The sequence below is a fragment of the Drosophila obscura genome, unplaced genomic scaffold, assembly GCF_018151105.1.
Source record: "Drosophila obscura isolate BZ-5 IFL unplaced genomic scaffold, ASM1815110v1 contig_75, whole genome shotgun sequence".
Taxonomy (NCBI): Eukaryota; Metazoa; Arthropoda; class Insecta; order Diptera; family Drosophilidae; genus Drosophila; species Drosophila obscura.
The window spans coordinates 339,342-359,815 of NW_024542867.1; positions in this window are offsets into that span (position 1 = coordinate 339,342).

A 20,474-nucleotide genomic window follows, 5' to 3' on the forward strand; every position below is an offset into this window, starting at 1 on the left:
ATGAAGGCCTGAGTGCAAGAGCACTAGCCTCAAGAATCGTCCCCTTATTCTCCCTAGATGGTTACATAATTTTTGGCGCCCAACGTGGGGCTGTTAGTAAAATAACATCATACCGATCAGAGTTTGGAATTAGCAGTCACACGCCCCCAGGATTAAGACGAGCAGAATGTTTCTTTATTTTTATCTGGTTCCGTTCTGTAGAAAATAATAGGCACATAGGCACTATGTTCCAGAAGTGGATAAAGATAGTTGAGGTATCTCCGGCATGGGATTGTGATAGATAGCAAGTACTATGGCCGTCGAATGCCCAACGAAGAAGTAACGAAGTAACAGGGTAGCAGCAGAACATCAGCTACCAAAGCCGTCCAAATTCTAGCTCATTTTATACTCGGAATAGTACTTTTAAATAAGAATAAAAGTGTGAATACTCTTACATCCATGTCATTCGGAATTCTTGTGTGTTTGGCTCAGATCGAACACCCAGCCAATGGTCTCTGTATTAGATTTATGTAGTAGTTCATGAAAAATACTTTCTGTTCCGATCACTTACTAGGTGAGGAAGATTTGTGCCGCAGGCTATTAGAAACGCTTACGTTGGTATGTCTGGATATGATCGATGTTGCACTCATGCACATGGTAGGCTTGAGTAGCAAGCACACAAAACGACCCATCTTCACTAAATTAATTATAATAGCCCAATTTATTCCCAATTTATAGCCCAATTTATAGCCCACAATTGATCATGAGAAATTAAATTGCTATCTCTTGGAAACCAGTGTCACCGTTTAGTTTATCGTTAAAAGAAACTTAAAATAAAATATGTCGTGGACGACCGAATAATCAAAGCAACCGTCAGGATAGAAGTAGGATAGACAATGATCATCTCGAAAACATGGTTGAGCTAGCATTGTCACGTCGTCTGGCAAGCTTAAATGTGAGTCCCCAACCAAATGATAGTGTCTCGCATAATCAAGCAGCTCCTGCGCTAGGATCACAAGTCCATTCGAGTATCAGCACGAACATAAAGCCAGGAAAGGTTGCCGACATAATGCAGAAATGGAATCTAAAGTTTGATGGGTCCGACGATGGGCTAGGAGTAGATGAATTTATGTATAGGGTAAAGGCGCTAACAGATGAAACGTTAGATAGCGACTTCGCAGCTTTATGTAAGCATTTGCATGTCCTCTTTACCGGGAAAGCAAGAGACTGGTTTTGGAGATATCATAAGCAGGTGGCTCAAATAAGCTGGTCTGCGTTTTGTTCGTCTCTACGACAGCAGTACCGAGATTATCGCTCAGACTTTCGCTGTAAAGAACAGATCCGTTCTCGGAAGCAAAAGTCTGGAGAGACTTTTTCTGATTTTTACGACGCTGTAGCGACCCTGATTGATAGGTTCTCAGTACGCATGGAAGAAGAAGAAGTTCTTGAAATCCTTAAGCATAACCTGTTGCCAGCCATACGTCAGCAGCGGCTGTATCAACCCATACACACTGTAAGTCATCTTCGTCGTTTGGTGCAGATGCAGGAATCTATGGGATGCGAAATAGGTGATCGCGCTGAATTCTCAGCAAAAATGAAATCGATCGGGTATCACCGCCAAGTATTATCCGTGGAAAAGCCGACTAGAGAAACCGTGGCAGAAGAAGAGTCAGAATCGGAAATTGAGGTTGCCGCAATACGCAGATCCCAGTCAAAATTGACCTGTTGGAATTGCGAGACAACAGGCCACTTATGGGAAAACTGTATGGCTGAGCGTCGTATCTTTTGTTATGGATGTGGCGCCCCTCAAGTATATAAGCCACAATGCAAAACATGCCTAAGCCGTCATTCGGAAAACCGATTAAAGGCGACACCCAACAACAGCGGGATGCCCCCGAGGACCTAGAAACTGTAGATCTTCCTGTAAACGATCCTAAGCCCCGGAAAGATGTCCAACAAATAAATTCAGCCCGTCATCTTATCCCGTATCATGAGCGGTTGCAGAACTATCAGGACGCCCGAAAGAGAATTTTGAATGCACAACCTGTGAGACAAAGAAGCAGTTCAAGAGTTAGAGAATATTTCAATAATCGTAAAAAGAATCACAGAATGTTAATGTCAGCTATTTTTAGTAATAAAAGCGATATGCGTAGCTATGTGGAAGTATCTTTTCTCGGACGCGATGAACTTGGTCTTTTGGATACCGGAGCTAATGTTAGCTGTGTGGGAGCTTCGCTTGCTACAGATAAGTTAGATAACTATCAGGAATTTAAGCCAATAAAGTCTAAGGTAAATACAGCAGATGGTAAGGGCCATGAAGTTATAGGAGTTTTGAATATATTAGTTAAGTACAAAAATGATCAGCTTCAGCAGCTGGACCTTGTCAAACAACTTTTCCCTAGTTTCGCCCAAGGACTAGGTCGAACAAGATTAGTTCAGCACCACATAGACATTGACAACGCGCAGCCACTCAAACAGCGTTTTTATTCAGTGAGTCCAGCGGTCGAGAAATTGGTTTTTGCAGAGAGTGATAGAATGTTATCGCTTGATGTAATAGAGCCTTCGACAAGCGCTTGGAGCTCACTGATGAGATTGGTAATCAAGCCAAATAAAGTTAGATTATGCTTGGATGCTAGGAAGTTAAATGCAGTAACAAAAAAGGATGCTTACCCACTTCCAAGCATCGACGGTATTTTCGCTCGTTTGCCGAAAGCCAACCTCATTTCCAAACTAGACTTAAAGGATGCCTTCTGGCAAATTGAACTAAGTGACGAAGCCAAACCGTTAACCGCATTTACTGTTCCCGGGAGACCACTGTACCAATTTAAGGTCATGCCCTTTGGTTTATGTAACGCCCCCTCGACAATGTGTCGGTTAATGGATAGCATTATCCCGCCCGATTTAAGATATTGTGTTTTTGGCTATCTTGATGATCTGTGCATTATTTCTGAAGATTTTTCCTCGCATCTAGCCATACTCGTACGATTGGCGGAAGAATTCCGGAAAGCCAACTTAACAATTAATGTTGAGAGGAGCCACTTTTGTGTAACTAGAGTAAACTACCTGGGTTACGTTATAGGAAGTGGAGGGATTTGTACGGATCCAGAAAAGATCTCTTGCGTTTTAAACTGGCCTCCGCCAAGGAACCTCAAACAAGTTCGTGGATTTCTGGGAGTTTGTGGGTGGTATCGGCGATTTATTCAGAAATTTTCTGACCTAACTTGTCCGAGCACCGATGTCTTGTCGGCGAAAAAGAAATTTGCCTGGACTCCGGAGGCGCATGCTGCAATGAATACCTTGAAGCATACCTTAACGTCTGCCCCTGTACTACAGAATCCAGAATCAAAGCAAGTTCACCCAGAATTTCAATGCGAAACTAGCACCAAAGTTTTTGAAGAGTCGCATTAAGAAAAAGCTGGGGAATCATTATTATATTCTAGAGGATCTGAATGGACGGGAGATTGGTACATTTCACGCAAAAGATATTAGGAGCTAATTCCCCCTAATCTGTCGACTAACAGTGTCAGATTATTGGGTGGTGTAACGGGCGCCTGGCGGTCTGTTTTTAGTTTTAAAAAAATAATGTTTAATTTCCATCGCATTTCGGTGGCGACATTTTTGTCGCTGCGTTGGAAATGCAAAATGGTTTTTTTGAAACATAGAGGGCGCTGACTGATCGAGCCCTACCAGCTGTGATTAGCAGTGCAGCTTGGGAAAGCTCTCTCAGTGCGTCTGGATGCACCTGTCACTCATCTGTCACTCTCTCTTTCCGAGAGGCTGCAGAGAGAAAGCTCTGGAATGCCGGTCTATAAAAGAAAATTGCAGCTGTATTCCACTCTCTTTCTCAAAAATTCTTTTGTTGCGGCGTCTGCTATTTTTTTGTGTGTGCAAAATCGAAAGTCCATCACGTGTGTGCAAAATCTCTATCTTGTGGCATCCAGCATTTAACCTGATCCAAACGATCACTACATTGTCTAATTGGATTCAACACAAACAAAGGTACGTGTGCCACACCGTATTTTGGTGGTTTTCGGTATAGTAAACGGGATTATTTCCTCGGCAGTGTGCCTCAGCATTGCCATTTCATCAATACGCATCTTGCTAGTGCAATTGCGGATCCTCTGACGTGGGCCGATTTTTCATCCCTGGGTTTTTTCGCGTGGACAGCACAGCATCCACACTCATAACCAGCTTGCTGTCCACCGGATTCACACCAACACCACCACACAGCTGCGCAAATCAACCCCTTTGCCGGTGTGGCCACCGCCAGCCGCTAGTGCAGCCTTTTACAAGTGTCCGGTGCAGAGCCTCAACAGTCCACATCATAGCTCGCCGGACACCTGCGAGGCAGACGCACAGTGGCGCTCCACAAACACAACGGCCAATTGCTGCACTCGATCGCTAAGTGGCGCTCCACAAACAAAACGGATCTTCTCGTCATTTTTTTTTCTTAGATTATTTTTTTAAATTAAATTTTGAATCAAATCAATTCCATTAACTCATTCTGCCTGCGTGCAAATTTCTTTAAAATGTTTTGATACAAGAATTTGTCTTAAAAGTGAAGAAAAGGAAAAAGAAAAAAAATCAACAAAAAGTAAATGTTAACATAGCTAATGCATAAAATCAATTGGCTTGCACATTTATAACCCTTTTTGCCCATGTTTAGCCGCTACATCAACACCGTTGGAAGGCCTTTCACCGCTGGAGAGTTTTGTGCGTGAGTTTGCAATAAAAGTAGATATTGGCTGGTAGTTGTTGCCGTATTTATTTGATGCATTTGCCTTAGCCGAGATAGAACAAACTACAAAAAAAAAACACTCTGGTAATTTCGACCGATCTTATAAAAATGATCCGGGAAATGCTATGAGAAAGCATATTAACCACTTATAAAATATTTTTTTCTACATTTTTCCTGTATCATAAACATATATATCTTTTTTTCGTATTGTTTTTTTATCATAAAATTATTCATTTTCGTTAGCCATGTAAATTTGAATTAAATATTTTCTTTAGCATTAGCACACATATATAGAATAACCTCGAAACGATTAATTCAGAAAAGCATGTTTGAAATGCATTACATAGAATTCATATGAATAAAAAGAATATTAATTTGGAATGAGTGACTAAAAGTTTCATAAGCGTTGACCTGGTGGACTGAGAGATAGCATGGAAATAGGGGATATTCAGAAAAACCGTATATTGAATATCCAGGTAGGGAGGGTAAAGAGCCCGTTGGTCAACTAACACCTTTAGACCACGCCCTCGTGATTATTGATCGGGAAATTCTTTCGTTTTGTTGCCCGAAGTTTGTTTAGGCTTTCTTCGTCGAATCAGATTATATTTTTTTTGGGAGTAAAGCTCCTTTTTTAGTTTCAGTAGGGATCCTTAAATAAGATTATGTAGGCGAGAGTCAAAGTCCTAGCAAACCCACCCCACCCCGAAAGAGAAACTAGAAACTAGGCTGGGTGAGCTCTACCTTCGACTAAAGGTAGAGGATCTGGAAGCCCAGCTTACGTAAGCAAGATGCACTAGGCTAAGGCCAAGAATCGCATGCGCCCTAGGATCCTGGGTTCCCTACGTCGAAGGTGAAAAGCTGAAGCATCTTCGACAACTTGTGCCTCAGCCGAAATCTACACGCTCTGCGCCTGGCTTAGGGATATTTATCGTATCAGGCACGAACAAAAATTTTCCTAAGCGACTTAGTTCATCCTTGAGCCCCATCATCATTGTCAAGCTGGAACGGGTGCTGCGACAAAGCGGCTGGAGACTACTGCGAAGTACATCGGTATGTACAGGCGGGACACCAAGCAGCCCCGAACACTGGCCCCAGTTAGGGTAGTCTAAGCCCCAGTATATGTCAACGAGCAGCCTACCAGGGAAAACTATCAGATCCCTTAAAGAAGCTCTGAAAATGAATGAGCATCGAAAGCTGCAATCCGTGTTTACGCGCAGGTAGTACGGTTCACGTCAAAGTGACCCAAAAAAGTGAGATCTGGGCGGTTCTCGAAATTGAGGACCTGAGGAGATGCAAGCTGCTACTAAGAGTCGCAGCAGAAACGAGAATAATTGGTTTCGTCAATAATAGCACTATAGGCAAATTTTTCATTTTAGCTATAAGTATTATCAATCTAAACACCTTCCTGTATTTTATTTTTAGGTGGGCCCTTAACCTTACTTATTGTAATGAAATTCTTTGTTGTGTTAAAACACACTTGATATGGACGATTCATTAGAAATAACCTATGTGAATACATCTCAGGTCCTCAGAATTCTGGTGAAGTAAAAATCGGGTAGGCAAATCTGCCATGTCAAAGCACAAAGCTCGACAAAAAAAAATTGACGAATTCAGACATATGTTTATCGACTCTGGTGTGGATGTTATATTTGTGTCGGAAGCCTTGGTTTCCCCCCTAGGCTTGAGGGTGACCCCTCCTTCATTGGTCAATCGTAATCACCTAACCTGATCGTGTAGGGCATGCCGGGGCGTTGCAATATACTTGTAAGGGAACCATGGTTCTAGCCATGGCACGCCACAAATGGGGAAAGTAAAACATTAGAGCATCCACGCTGGCGGGCCACAATAACCAAACTAAGACCAACACGGAGCTAATTCGAACCATGGCTCTAATCACGGTTCTCCATAAATAGCGGCGTGTAAGCGTGTAAAAGAAATAAATAATTTTAGATGTCTAAAAAAAACGGCACGTAATTCTCGGTCACCCACTACTTGGCGACGTTTCGCAACCACTCGGCCTCGAAACATCGGACCCAAATTCAGATATCACCCGCGATGCGGAGGTAGCCAAACACCCAGTTCCACTGCAGCCCGCACCTATTGCGATGCAGTCTCAGCAAAACGCTCATCAAAACATACTGACCCACTAACAATTGTCAATGATGCGCCAAGCTTCGCCCACTTACCACGCCCCCAATTATTGTCCCCAGTATTCATAAGTTCGAAATAAGCAATTATTTCCGGGTCTGGGCGATCCGCAGCTGTGGGGTTCGATAAAAAATTGTCGTAAATAGGCCCAAAAGAGCAGGCAGTCCATCAGCCCGAACAAGAAATGTCAACTGGTTTTCCCTCAGTCACCATCCTAAGACACTCCACTAGACACTACACGCGAAAACAAACGTAGAAGGAACGTGTGAGTCGCTTCTGGGGATGGCTCGTCACTTATACCGCGAACTGGGTCAGTATATACATTTTTGAGCTTATGATTATATAGAATTTTAGAATTAAAAAAAAAAAATTTTACATTTTACATTTTTTTGCTACATCTGTTATCTACAGCTACCCCGAAAATAATATAGTTTTACATCATAAGCCAAGCCGAATTTCTACATAAGAGATACCATTGGCGTATATTTCACAATCCTCCGCTAGGGGTTAAACGCGCACTGAACGCGGCAGAGTGTGCGAGCGAGAAACAGATATCAGTAGCGTCAGCAGCGCTGGAGAACGGATTTCTTAGGGAACCAACAGACCAAATTCCCAATTCCTTCCGGGATTCGCCCTGACTACTAAAAATGGTCGAATAGTCAGATTCGGCAGTCTGGTAGATATGGTCACTCTCTACGATACTGCGTTTTTAGTTCTATCGTATCTTTAAAAAGTGCCTGCCACAGATTTCGTCCTTTGTGTGGGCGGAAGGGGGCGGGGCCAAATTTTGAAATAAACAGGGCCAAGTGTATCAATGGTGTGGAAACCAAATTTGGTTGCCCTAGCCCATATAGTCTTATAGGCGTCCATCAACAAGACGGACAAGACAGACAGACAGACAGACAGACGGACAGACAGACATGGCTATATCGCTCCCTATTGATGCTGATCAAGAAGATACTACTTATGGGGTCGGAAACGTTCCCCTCAGCCCACACATCCACGACACTGCATATACCCCTCAGTCTTTTGAGTACGGGTATAAAAAGGCCAAGTAACAAGACACTGCCTGGCAGTCACAAACGCAAAACACCCCCCCCTCTACAAGCCAGGTACAACGTAAAAGAACTAAGTTAATGAAAAAATACAATAAAACCAAGAACCAACAAAACAATAAAACTCTCTTCGTCATCAACAAAACCTTCCCCCTGCGCCCTACTACGTTTTCAAGCCAGCCCGACACCTAAAAGTCACCTACATTCTACAAATTTTCTTGTAGTGGACCCTGGACAGACTGATGCATACCTCAGCCTGAAATAGGACCTCACAAGTGGCGCCCGAGCAGGGACTTTTTGGTGACTTTAAGGAGACAAACACCTTAATACGGAGCTTTATGGAGTAAAGACCCACGGCCACTAAAAGAGACTAGGCTAGCGAGGACTAATACCCGTCAAGCACAAAAACCACGCCCACGCAAAATCCGGTCACGAACAAGTAGTGCCGTGCTACGAGTGTCAAGAAGTACCACCAAACCAAACGTAAGTCAGTGCTACTAGCCTCCGAAACACACCATGGAAGCCCACGGAGCCGGTCAACCCGACGAATTTTACCCGGAGGGACTCCATACCAATCCAGGAGTCACCACCGGCTGGATCTACAAACTCCGGCGGGACGAGCTGGAAACCCTGGCCGAGGAATTCGGATTCGGAAACGAAGGAACAGTCGAGGAACGACGAAAGGGGGAAGAGAGAACGAAGGCACTAGTCGCCGGGAACACTCTCGCAGGATGCCTGGGTTCGACTGGCCGACCTCGAACGGCAATACACCAAACCAGAAGGACGCTCCAAGTCGCCCTTGCCCACCACTCCTGGGCCGTCTGACCAGCGGAAAACCGACCCAAAAGCCGGGTTACAAGTCCCCACAGCGGCCGAATACAGCACACCTGGCCCACCACGCATCGTAACGCCAGCCGATTTGCCCAGACCTCCAGTTACGGAGACCAGCCGCTCGCCCACACAGAGGATCGTGCCAGCCATGGACTCTTCCACCGCCCACATCGCGGAACAGATTCGGAAATGGGGGATCAGGTTCGACGGACAGGACGACCCACTTGCATTTCTGGAACTACTTGAGGAACGTGCCCTCTCATATGGGGTGGACACAAATCAGCTACCTCGAGCCATGACCGAACTTCTCACCGATCGGGCCAGTCGCTGGTACCGCACCAGCCAACTACAAGGCAGCTCATGGGCATATTTCCGCCAAGAATTCTTGACTTTCTTCTTGCCGCCACGGTATTTTGAACAATTTGAAGACCAAATCCGGGCCCGCAAGCAAGCGGTAGGGGAATTGTTCAAGGATTACCTCATCGAGATACGTCTACTCATGCACCACGCCCGGTACGACGCAGCCAAGGAACTGAACAGGATCTACGATAACGCCCTGCCAGCATACCAGATGTACGTGCGGCGACACGAACTACAAAGCTTAGCACAGCTTACAATGTTGGCCACCGAGTTCGAGAGCATCCAAGAGCGGACCATCCCGACCACTTTCGCACCCCCGCGTAACACGCCATTTCTGAGTCCCCATTGGGAATCGACAGACACACCAGGGAGACCACCAGCTCATCCAAACAGTACGGCGAATCCCGACGTAGCCCATCACATGATCACGACCCCCATCACCAACCCACGCGCAGCCTGTGGCTGGTGTGGTGAAGCGGGGCATGCGGCATACGACTGCCATAATCCCTCCATCCTATTCTGCTGGGAATGTGGCAAACGCGGCACACGGACCGTAAATTGCTGCCGCCAAAACACGTCGGGAAAACGACATGCGTCCCCAACTGACACGGGATCAGCCGGGAACGACGCCTCCTCAACCCCCGACTAAATAACTCTCTACACGTAAGCAACGGCCGGATAGTGGCGATGGTGACCATAGGAGGACACGCAACGGAAGCCACAATCGACACCGGGGCATCCAGAAGCTTTATCAGCGCAAACCTCGCCCGACAACTAGACAACAACACCAACCTGCAAGATGCATGCGTCCGCATACGCCTGGCCGATGGCTCGGTCAGAGAGATCTCACAAGTTCTACTGGCGCACATCAAGCTGGATCACCGAGAGGTTCAAATCCCGCTCCTGGTCCTGCCAAACATGTTGGCACAAGTCATTGTCGGCATGGACTTCCTAGGTGCCACCGACAACGACGATCCAATGCCGGATCCACGATCCTACCAGCTACGAGACCGTCACCCCATGCCCACTGAACCCGTGCTTACAACCAATCCACGTACAAGACGCACGGAACCCGAATCCAGGGAACCCCAACAAATCGCAACAAGTAACCTACGGTCCACGACCTACCACAACGCACACGGCACCCAATAACGCAACGCAGCACTTAACACCCAAGACCAATCGCAACGAATACAAACACGCTGGAACCCAACGGAGAACAGGAAATCGGAGGTCCAACACAAGCCAACCACAACCAAGCAATCGGGAACAAAGAATTGGCCCACGGTCACTACGGAGCAACCAGATCGCAAGGCCAACGGCAGGGACACGACACCCCAAACAAACCACGAGGATATCACACACGAGACAAACACACTGTGGGGAACCCGGCGCTCACACAGGAAGCCCAGGTCCAAGGCCAGGAAACCAGGAAGCACGCCACAGAAACCGCATCGGAAGCAGTGGAACGCGGCCGACACCCTCAAAACCGACCGCCAGCAGCGAAAAAGGACAACGGCGTACCACCATCCGACAGCCCAGCCACACGGGAAACAGCCACGCTAACCCCGAACCAGTGTGGGGCCCATAATAGAGACTGATCTCCACAGAGCCCCTCTTCGAGGGCCCGCAAACCACCACAATGCCCCCCGATTGCCCAGACAGCCGTGCCTGTCCACCCCAATGGTCGACACCACACCCATCGGAAGATCGAAACGCCCAGCGCCTTCGACACAACCCTCTCACCCGAAGACTCCAGCCAGCCATTTGACTCCGAAGCCGCCGATCCAACCGGACATGAGCCCGAACCAGTCCCGGAGCCGTGGCCGCCGGACTTGGCCCCGCAGATCCAAGCATTTACATTCGACAGACCCATCCTACCGAAAGACCCGAATCAAACGTTTGACCCCGGTGCCACCGAACCCACCGAAGACAACCCAGAACTACCGACGGATCCTTGGCCACCCGACATAGCACCGCCGATTCAAAATGCCTGGACAAAGAACGACCGAAGAAAACCGCCGAGAAAACCATCGTCATATGGGATAATCGACCCACCAAGCAGACACCAACTACAAGGCACCCAGAACAGCAGAAAGGCCACGATCACAGCAGCAGTAGAAAATATAACGTTACCGACGCCACGCTAAAGTGACGAGATTAAAAGCGACGAATCCAAAGACCGGACAACAAAGGACAGGAAAAAGGCGAACCTCAGCACCCGCCAAGCGACGCCACTAATCTCTCCATCACCCACCCGGAAGAAAGGGGGGGGGGGGGGGGGGGGGTGTAACGAACCATGGTTCTAGCCATGGCTCGTCACAAACGGCGAAGGGTCGGCGCATCCACGCTGGCGGGAGACAGTAATCTAACTGATATACACAGAGCTAGCGAACCATGGCTCTAGCCACGGTTCTCCACAAATAGCGGTGTGTCAGTCAATTCCCAACTGCACCTTCCGGGATGCAGCATCAGCAAAACCACCCTGACTCACTAAAAATTGTCACCGAAGCACCAAGCTTCGGCCTTGTTACCACACCCTACAATTATTATTACCCAATAACCTTAAGTTAGCAAGAATTAATTATTTCCGGGTCTCAGGTGCGATCGCCAGCTGCATAAAAGGGCCAAGATCGGCCGAAAGAGTAGGCAGTCAGCCATCAGCCCGAATACAAGTTATAGGCAGTCCATCAGCCCAAACACAAGACACTGCACAAGGCAGTCACCTCAGTCACACACCCAAGACACTGTACTACGCAGTCCCTCAGCCCAAACACAAGACACTGCACCACCCCAGTCCAACGGCTCCAAGTCCAAGTAACAAGATCCGCAAGTAATCCATCGTACACAAACCCACAAAGAATTAAGTAATAAAAATAATAAACACCAGCAAAACCGAATACCACGATTTTCTTGAAGTCTTCTTCGTCAGCAACAAAACGCTCCCCCTGCGCCCTACCTCTCTTGCGGCCGTTCCGAACCTAAAAGTCACCTGCGATCTACAAATTGTCTTGTAGTGGACCCTGGACAGACTGAAGCATACCTCAGCCTGAAATAGGACCTCACAAGTGGCGCCCGAGCAGGGACTTTTTGGTGACTTTAAGGAGACTAACACCTTAATACGGAGCTTTGTGGAGTAAAGACCCACGGCCACTGAAAGAGACTAGGCTAGCAAGGATCAATAACCGTCCAGCCCAAAACGCAAAATCCAGTCGCGAGCAAAAGTGCTACAAGCAGAAATACCACAAACAACACGTAAGTCAGTGCTACTAACCGCCGAAACACACCATGGAAGCCCACGGAGCCGGTCAACCCGACAAATTTTACCCGGAGGGACTCCATACCAATCCAGGAGTCACAACCGGCTGGATCTACAAACTCCGGCGGGACGAGCAGGAAGCCCTTGCCGAGGAATTCGGATTTGACAACGACGGAACAGTCGAGGAACGACGAAAGAGATTCGCCACACTAGTCGCCGGAATACTCTCGCAGGACGCCTGGGTTCGATTGGCCGACCTCGAACGGCAATACGCCAGAACAGCAGGACGCTCCAAGTCGCCCCTGCCCACCACTCCTGGGCCGTCTGACCAGCGGAAAACCGACCCAAAAGCCGGGTTACAAGTCCCCACAGCGGCCGAATACAGCACACCTGGCCCACCACGCATCGTAACGCCAGCCGATCTGCCCAGACCTCCAGTTACGGAGACCAGCCGCTCGCCCACCCAGAGGATCGTGCCAGCCATGGACTCTTCCACCGCCCACATCGCGGAACAGATTCGGAATTGGGGGATCAGGTTCGACGGACAGGACGACCCACTCGCGTTTCTGGAACTACTAGAGGAACGTGCCCTCTCATATGGGGTGGACACAAATCAGCTACCTCGAGCCATGACCGAACTTCTCACCGATCGGGCCAGTCGCTGGTACCGCACCAGCCAACTACAAGGCAGCTCCTGGGCATATTTCCGCCAAGAATTCTTGACTTTCTTCTTGCCGCAACGGTATTTTGAACAATTGGAAGACCAGATCCGAGCCCGCAAGCAAGCGGTAGGAGAATTGTTCAAGGATTACCTCATCGAGATACGTCTACTCATGCACCAGGTACGACGCAGCCAAGGGACTGAACAGGATCTACGATAACGCCCTGCCAGCATACCAGATGTACGTGCGGCGACACGAACTACAAAGCTTAGCACAGCTCACAATGTTGGCCACCGAGTTCGAGAGCATCCAAGAGCGGACCATCCCGACCACTTTCGCACCCCCGCGTAACACTCCAAGATACGCAAGGCCGGCTTCAGAGCCGAGGAAATGCGACTCGCACCAGACGCCATTTCTGAGTCCCCATTGGGAATCGACAGACACACCAGGGAGACCACCAGCTCATCCAAACAGTACGGCGAATCCCGACGTAGCCCATCACATGATCACGACCCCCATCACCAACCCACGCGCAGCCTGTCGCCGGTGTGGTGAAGCGGGGCATGCGGCATACGACTGCCATAATCCCTCCATCCTATTCTGCTGGGAATGTGGCAAACGCGGCACACGGACCGTAAATTGCTGCCGCCAAAACACGTCGGGAAACGACATGCGTCCCCAACTGACACGGGATCAGCCGGGAACGACGCCTCCTCCACCCGCGACTAAATAACTCTCTACACGTAAGCAACGGCCGGATAGTGGTGATGGTGACCATAGGAGGACACGCAACGGAAGCCACAATCGACACCGGGGCATCCAGAAGCTTCATCAGCGCAAACCTCGCCCGACAACTGAGACAACAACACCAACCTGCAAGATGCATGCGTCCGCATACGCCTGGCCGATGGCTCGGTCAGAGAGATCTCACAAGTTCTACTGACGCACATCAAGCTGGATCAACGAGAGGTTCAAATCCCGCTCCTGGTCCTGCCAAACATGTTGGGACAAGTTATTGTTGGCATGGACTTCCTAGGTGCCACCGAAACGACGATCCAATGCGGATCCACGCTGCTACAGCTACGAGACCGTCACCCCATGCCCACTGAACCCGTGCTTACTACCATCCACGTACAAGACGCCGAACCCCGATACCAGGAACCCCAACAAATCGCAACGAACCTACGTCCACGACCTACCACAACGCACACGGCACCCAATAACGCAACGCAGCACTTGACACCCAAACCAATCGCAACGAATACGAAACGCCGGCCCACAACGGAGAACACGAATCCGAGGCCAACACAAGCCAACCACAACCAAGCAATCGGGAAAACGAGTCCCACGGTCACTACGGAGCAACCGCGTCCTAGGCCAACCACAGGGGACACACACCCCAAACAAACCACGAGGATCTCACACACGAGACAAACACACTTGAACCCGGCGCTCGACACAGGAAGCCCAGGTCCAAGACAAGCAACAGAGCAAGCACGCAGAGAAACCGCATCGGAAGCAGGGAACGCACGGACACCCTCAAAACCGACCGCCAGCAGCGAAAAAGGACAACGGCCACCACCATCCGACAGCCCAGCCACACGGGAAACAGCCACGCTAACCCCACGCTGGACGGGGCCCATAATCGAACTGATCTCCACAGAGCACCTCAACGAGGGCCCGGAAACCAGCACGATGCCCCCACGATGCCTAGACAGCCGTCCTGTCCGACCCACGGCCGACGCCACACCGATCCTCGCCAACACAATGGAGTACCTTCCGCGTACTGACATGATTCTTAGCGCCATGCAGCGAGCCATGCCTAGAGCCTTGTCCGAGATCTTCGTCGCCCACACAAGTCGTTGCTGCGATACCAGAGGGGTCATCGCGACTCACCTGTTCACGTACCAGTCTGGCTGTAGTATAACACGAGTACTACACCCGGCGTACCAAAACATCATACCCATGGTCGACACCACACCCATCGTCGCCCACATAAGCGACTACCAACGGAGGATCGAAACGCCCAGCGCCTTCGACACAACCCTCTCACCCGAAGACCCCAGCCAGCCATTTGACTCCGAAGCCGCCGATCCAACAGAAAATGAGCCCGAACCAGTGCCGGAGCCGTGGCCGCCGGACTTGGCCCCGCAGATCCAAGCATTTACATTTGACAGACCCATCCTACCGAATCACCCGAATCAAACCTTTGACCCCGGAGCCCCGGAACCATGGTTCTAGCCATGGCTCGTCACAAACGGCGAAGGGTCGGCGCATCCACGCTGGCGGGAGACAGTAATCTAACTGATATACACAGAGCTAGCGAACCATGGCTCTAGCCACGGTTCTCCACAAATAGCGGTGTGTCAGCACCCCGGAAATAAAATAGTCTTAAGCACACAATTAATTAAGAACTCTCGATCAACAACACCCCACCTCTTGAGACAATTGTGAAATCAGCAGCCTACAATGTCGCAATAAGCCAAGCCGACACAATTTCGCAATAAAAGATATCATTGGCGTTATTTCACAATAAGTCAAGCTAGCATAAAAGTATCGAAACATCGACCCAAATTCAGATATCACCTCCGCGATGCAGAGTTAGCAAAAACTCATTTCTTTTGAAACCAAATACCCAATTCCCAACTGCACCTTCCGGGATGCAGCATCAGCAAAACCACCCTGACTCACTAAAAATTGTCAACGAAGCACCAAGCTTCGGCCTAGTTACCACACCCTACAATTATTATTACCCAATAACCTTAAGTCAGCAAGAATTAATTATTTCCGGGTCTCAGGTGCGATCGCCAGCTGCATAAAAGGGCCAAGATCGGCCGAAAGAGTAGGCAGTCCATCAGCCCGAATACAAGTTACAGGCAGTCCATCAGCCCAAACACAAGACACTGCACAAGGCAGTCCCTCAGTCACACACCCAAGACACTGTACTACGCAGTCCCTCAGTCACACACCCAAGACACTGCACTAGGCAGTCCCTCAGCCCAAACACAAGACACTGCACAACGCAGTCCACCAGCGCACCTCACAGTCAATCACCGTACAACAAGTCTCAAATGTCAACAATTAAGTGAATGAAAGAGTAATAAATAAAACAAAAACCACAAAAGCAAAAACCACTACATCATAATTTCTTCCCTTGCCTACTGCTTTTCAAGGCCAGCTCGAAACCTGAAGTTCTCCTGCAAACTACAAATTTTCTTGTAGTGGACCCTGGACAGACTGAATGCTCACCTCAGCCTGAAATAGGACCTCACAAGTGGCGCCCGAGCAGGCGCCTGGAATTCCTGTGCGTAAAACTGATTCTCCCAGGCTTTTCCATTTTCATTACTTGCTCGTATATTCCACCTTCCTCGGATATCTTAATATACGAGCATTACCTGTCCGCTTTAAAAACTGTTTCTTCCTCGCTATCAGATAAAGACCATATGATAGTTCTTGGTGATTTTAATTTGCCAGGTGCTGTTTGGTCTTCGGTAAACGAGTCTAATAACCTTGTGCCCATGTCACGACACGACTTTATCGACGGCTTGCTAGACCTATCCCTGTCTCAAGTCAACCATGTGAAAAATTCCTTGGGTCGATTGCTTGATCTGTGCTTTGTCTCGGATCCGACCATAGCGTTGTTAACCCGAGCCCTTCCGCTCAGTATACCTGAAGACTCCTACCATCCTACATTCGAAGTGTCAGTCGATATTGGCCCTACTGTATTGGATCGAATGGGTAGGCTATCTGAACGTGTCCGCTGCTTTCGTAAAGCCGAGTTTATGAAGCTTAATAACCTTATTAGGGATTTTGATTGGTCCGCTCTGTACTTGTGCACTGACGTTATGAAAGGCACACACATTTTTTACAATGTACTTGACACATTTTTTGATTCTTGTGTCCCACTTTCTTGTCCGACATGATGTTTGACAAAATTTTAACTCCGCACTTGCAACATCTCTGCAAATCACTTATATCTCCGTCCCAGCACGGATTTATAAGGCGACGATCAACAACCACAAATTTATTAGAGTTTACCTCTTTTATCATTAAAGGCTTTCAAGGTAACTTGCAGACGGATGTCATTTACACTGATTTTAGTAAAGCATTTGATTCTGTAAACCATTCTCTTTTAGCACAAAAACTTGACCTTTTAGGGTTTCCGCCTAATCTTTTGAGATGGATTTCTAGCTACCTTTGTTCTAGGTCTCAAAGAGTCCTCTTCAAAAACTCCTTCTCTTCACCTGTTACTTCTGGAGTACCACAATGCAGCCATCTAGGCCCCCTACTATTCACACTCTTTATTAATGATCTGCCTTCAGTATTAACAAACTCTCGAGTACTCATGTATGCGGATGATGTTAAACTTTGTGTCCAGTATAAGGACATTTCATTTCACTCTCGCTTGCAATCCGATCTCAATAACTTTCAATCATGGTGTTGTGCAAATATGTTACATTTCATCGCTCCAGCCCCCTATTGGCTCCTTATAGCCTCTGCGGTGGTTCTCTTGAGAGAATTACCTTGGTTGATGATCTTGGTGTTAAATTAGACTCAAAGTTAAAGTTTTCTGAACACATTTCTACCATGGTAAATAAGGCCATGGGTGTGCTTGGGTTTATAAAGAGGTGGTCAAAGGAATTTGACGACCCCTATATAACGAAGACTCTCTATATCTCGCTTGTTCGTCCGATTTTAGAAACGGCTCTTGTGTATGGTGCCCCCAGTACAAAGTACACCAGGACCGTATAGAATCAGTGCAGAAAAACTTTTTACTTTTTGCTCTGCGTGGCCTTAACTGGGATGCAGGTGTGAGACTGCCATCTTATCCTCGTAGATTGCTTTTAATAAACCTTCCAACCTTAGTTAGTCGTAGAAAAATGCTTGGTGTGATTTTTATGCACAACCTGATCAAGGGTAATGTAGATAGCCCTGACTTGTTGAGCCGCATAAACTTTACGATTCCTATTAGATCTACTAGAAACTTCATTCCTCTTTTCCTTCCGCTTTGTAGATCGAATTATTCCTTGCACGAACCATTTAGGGTACTTTGCTCGGATTCCAATTCCCTCTACCACATAATATCAACTACTAATTCCCTTCCTCTTCTTAAATCACTAATACTAACATACCTTTCCCGTAATTAGTTATATTTTTTAGCTATCTTTGCATGTTTAGCGCTTAGAGTTGTGTTTAGCTCTAATTTTCCTCGAATTTTAGTCTAACACCTATCTTTCCTGCATGCTCGCGATCGGTTCGGTAACACGCGTCGCGCGTCATGCGGCAGCGCCTCTCGGTCGGTTGGGCGGGAGGAGGGCTGCGTTTCTGCCTGGGTTCCGCGCGTAACAGGCTTCGGCTTGGTGTCGCATGGGCCACTTGATGGTGCAGTCATTGCATATCAACGTCCAGACATAAAACGAAAACGTAGGAAAGCACCAAAATGACGCTGCGATCGTCGCACTCTTCGCCTGTTTTTTCTTCGCTAAGGCATCAATCCAATAATTCTATATTTTTGCTGTTATTTTTTCCCAATCTTCCCTGACCCCTTTTTGGGTCTCTACGTTGAGGCTGTTTTCCCTCCAGATACTCCTTTTGGGCCTCGTTGCCCCCAGCCGGGCTTTGAATGCACTCGGATGGCCGATCTCCGTTTTTTTTTTTCAGCTCCTCCTTCCGCAGCTCGAGCTGCTCCAAAGCCGCACCCTCTGCGGGACGAAAAGTGGCATTTAACGGGCTGCATCACAATCTTGTCTCCCCGAGCTTACATCTACTGGGAATTGTCACTTTACACTTCCAATTTTTCTTTCCTCTCGCTGCTAGTGGTTTCTCCGGTTTGCTCACTTTTAGCACTCTTGATTTTTTTCACTGACAAAGCACTTGCAAAAAAATGTGAACTGCGGCAATCACCTATCCAGGTCGAACGATGAAAACGGGATGACCGAAGCCACGCTGCGAAATCCGCGGGAACCCTCAAGCCTTCTAAAAAGGTGAAATTCGCCTTGACGTTTCCATCTGTTAACCTATCCTTCCTTTCTATGCCCTTTTCTTTGGCCCCCAAACCTGAGGCCCAGATGGCGTGTTCATCTGCCGGAGCTCTACCATAATGCCCCATAGAGGGCGCCACAAACAAAAATGATCCACCTGATCCAAGCGCTACACCAGCTCGTCTGCTATACTGTTGCCTTCAATGTCCTGGTGGCCCGGGACCCATATTAGGCTGATGACAAACTGATAAGCCATCTCATGGAGAGATTTGCGACAGTTTGCCACGGTAGCCGAGCTTGTTGTTATCGCATTCAGTGATTTGATCGCAGCTTGGCTATCACTATAGATATTTATATAAGTTGCCGTAGGGGCACGTTCCTGAAGGCAGCTCAAGGCTTCCCTGATCGCTATGACTTCCGCTTGGAAGACACTGCAGGGCTGGTCCAAGGACTACCTGGCCAGCCTGCAGCAGCGGCAGCAGAGGTCTACCGAAGGACCGAACCTCGAGGCAGGATGCCTAGTGCTCGTCCACGAGGACAACACACCGCCTCAGAAGTGGACCACAGGGGGAGTGGTGGCAACGACGGCGGTGGTAGGAGAGTGCGCGTGGCAGAGGTGCGGACTTCCGCAGGCGTTATTAAACGCGCAATACAAAAACTGGCAAAATTGCCAATGGATGGATGAAGCGCCGGAGGCCTTCAACGGGGCCGGAATGTTAGAGCAGCAGCAGCAAGCAATAGTATAGCATAGAATAGCATAGTATAAGAGTTATTGGATTGTTACGCTCAGTCGCTGTTACGATCGTTCGATCGGCTCCCTTCTGAACTGGGGCGAACGTAGGCATCGCTGGCTGCGACCAGTGCATTAAACGGATTTAAATTGAATGGCTGTCTTTTTCTCGTCTCTTTCGCTGACACCGCATACCACCGTTTTCGAAGCACCACACCTAGAACTGCTGGACCGGCGTCATTCCCACAATATCGTTCCGGGAAAACCATTCCGTATTTTTCAAATAGTAAAAGAAATCCTTGACCCTTACCAAAAGTTGCTAATCAACAGTAACAGTACGTTAAGTAATTGTACTTTATTGTCTGTGATAATTGTTTACAATAAACCTACATAAGGAACCTAAAAAAAAACGAGAAGGAACGTGTGAGTCGCTTCCAAAGACGCGACTCTACTTATACCCGTACTCAGTCAGTATTTACATTTTTGAGCATATGATTTTTTATTAGAATTTTAGAATTAAAAAAAAAAATTTTACATATTACATTTTTAGCTACATCTGTTATCTACATCTACATCTACAATGTATATTTTACATCTCTCTACGATACTGCGTTTTTAGTTTTATCGTATCTTTAAAAATGTGCCTGCCACAGATTTTCGTTCTTTGTGCGGGCGGAAGGGGGCGGGGCGAAATTTTGAAATACACTTGTAACAGTGGGATATCACATGAG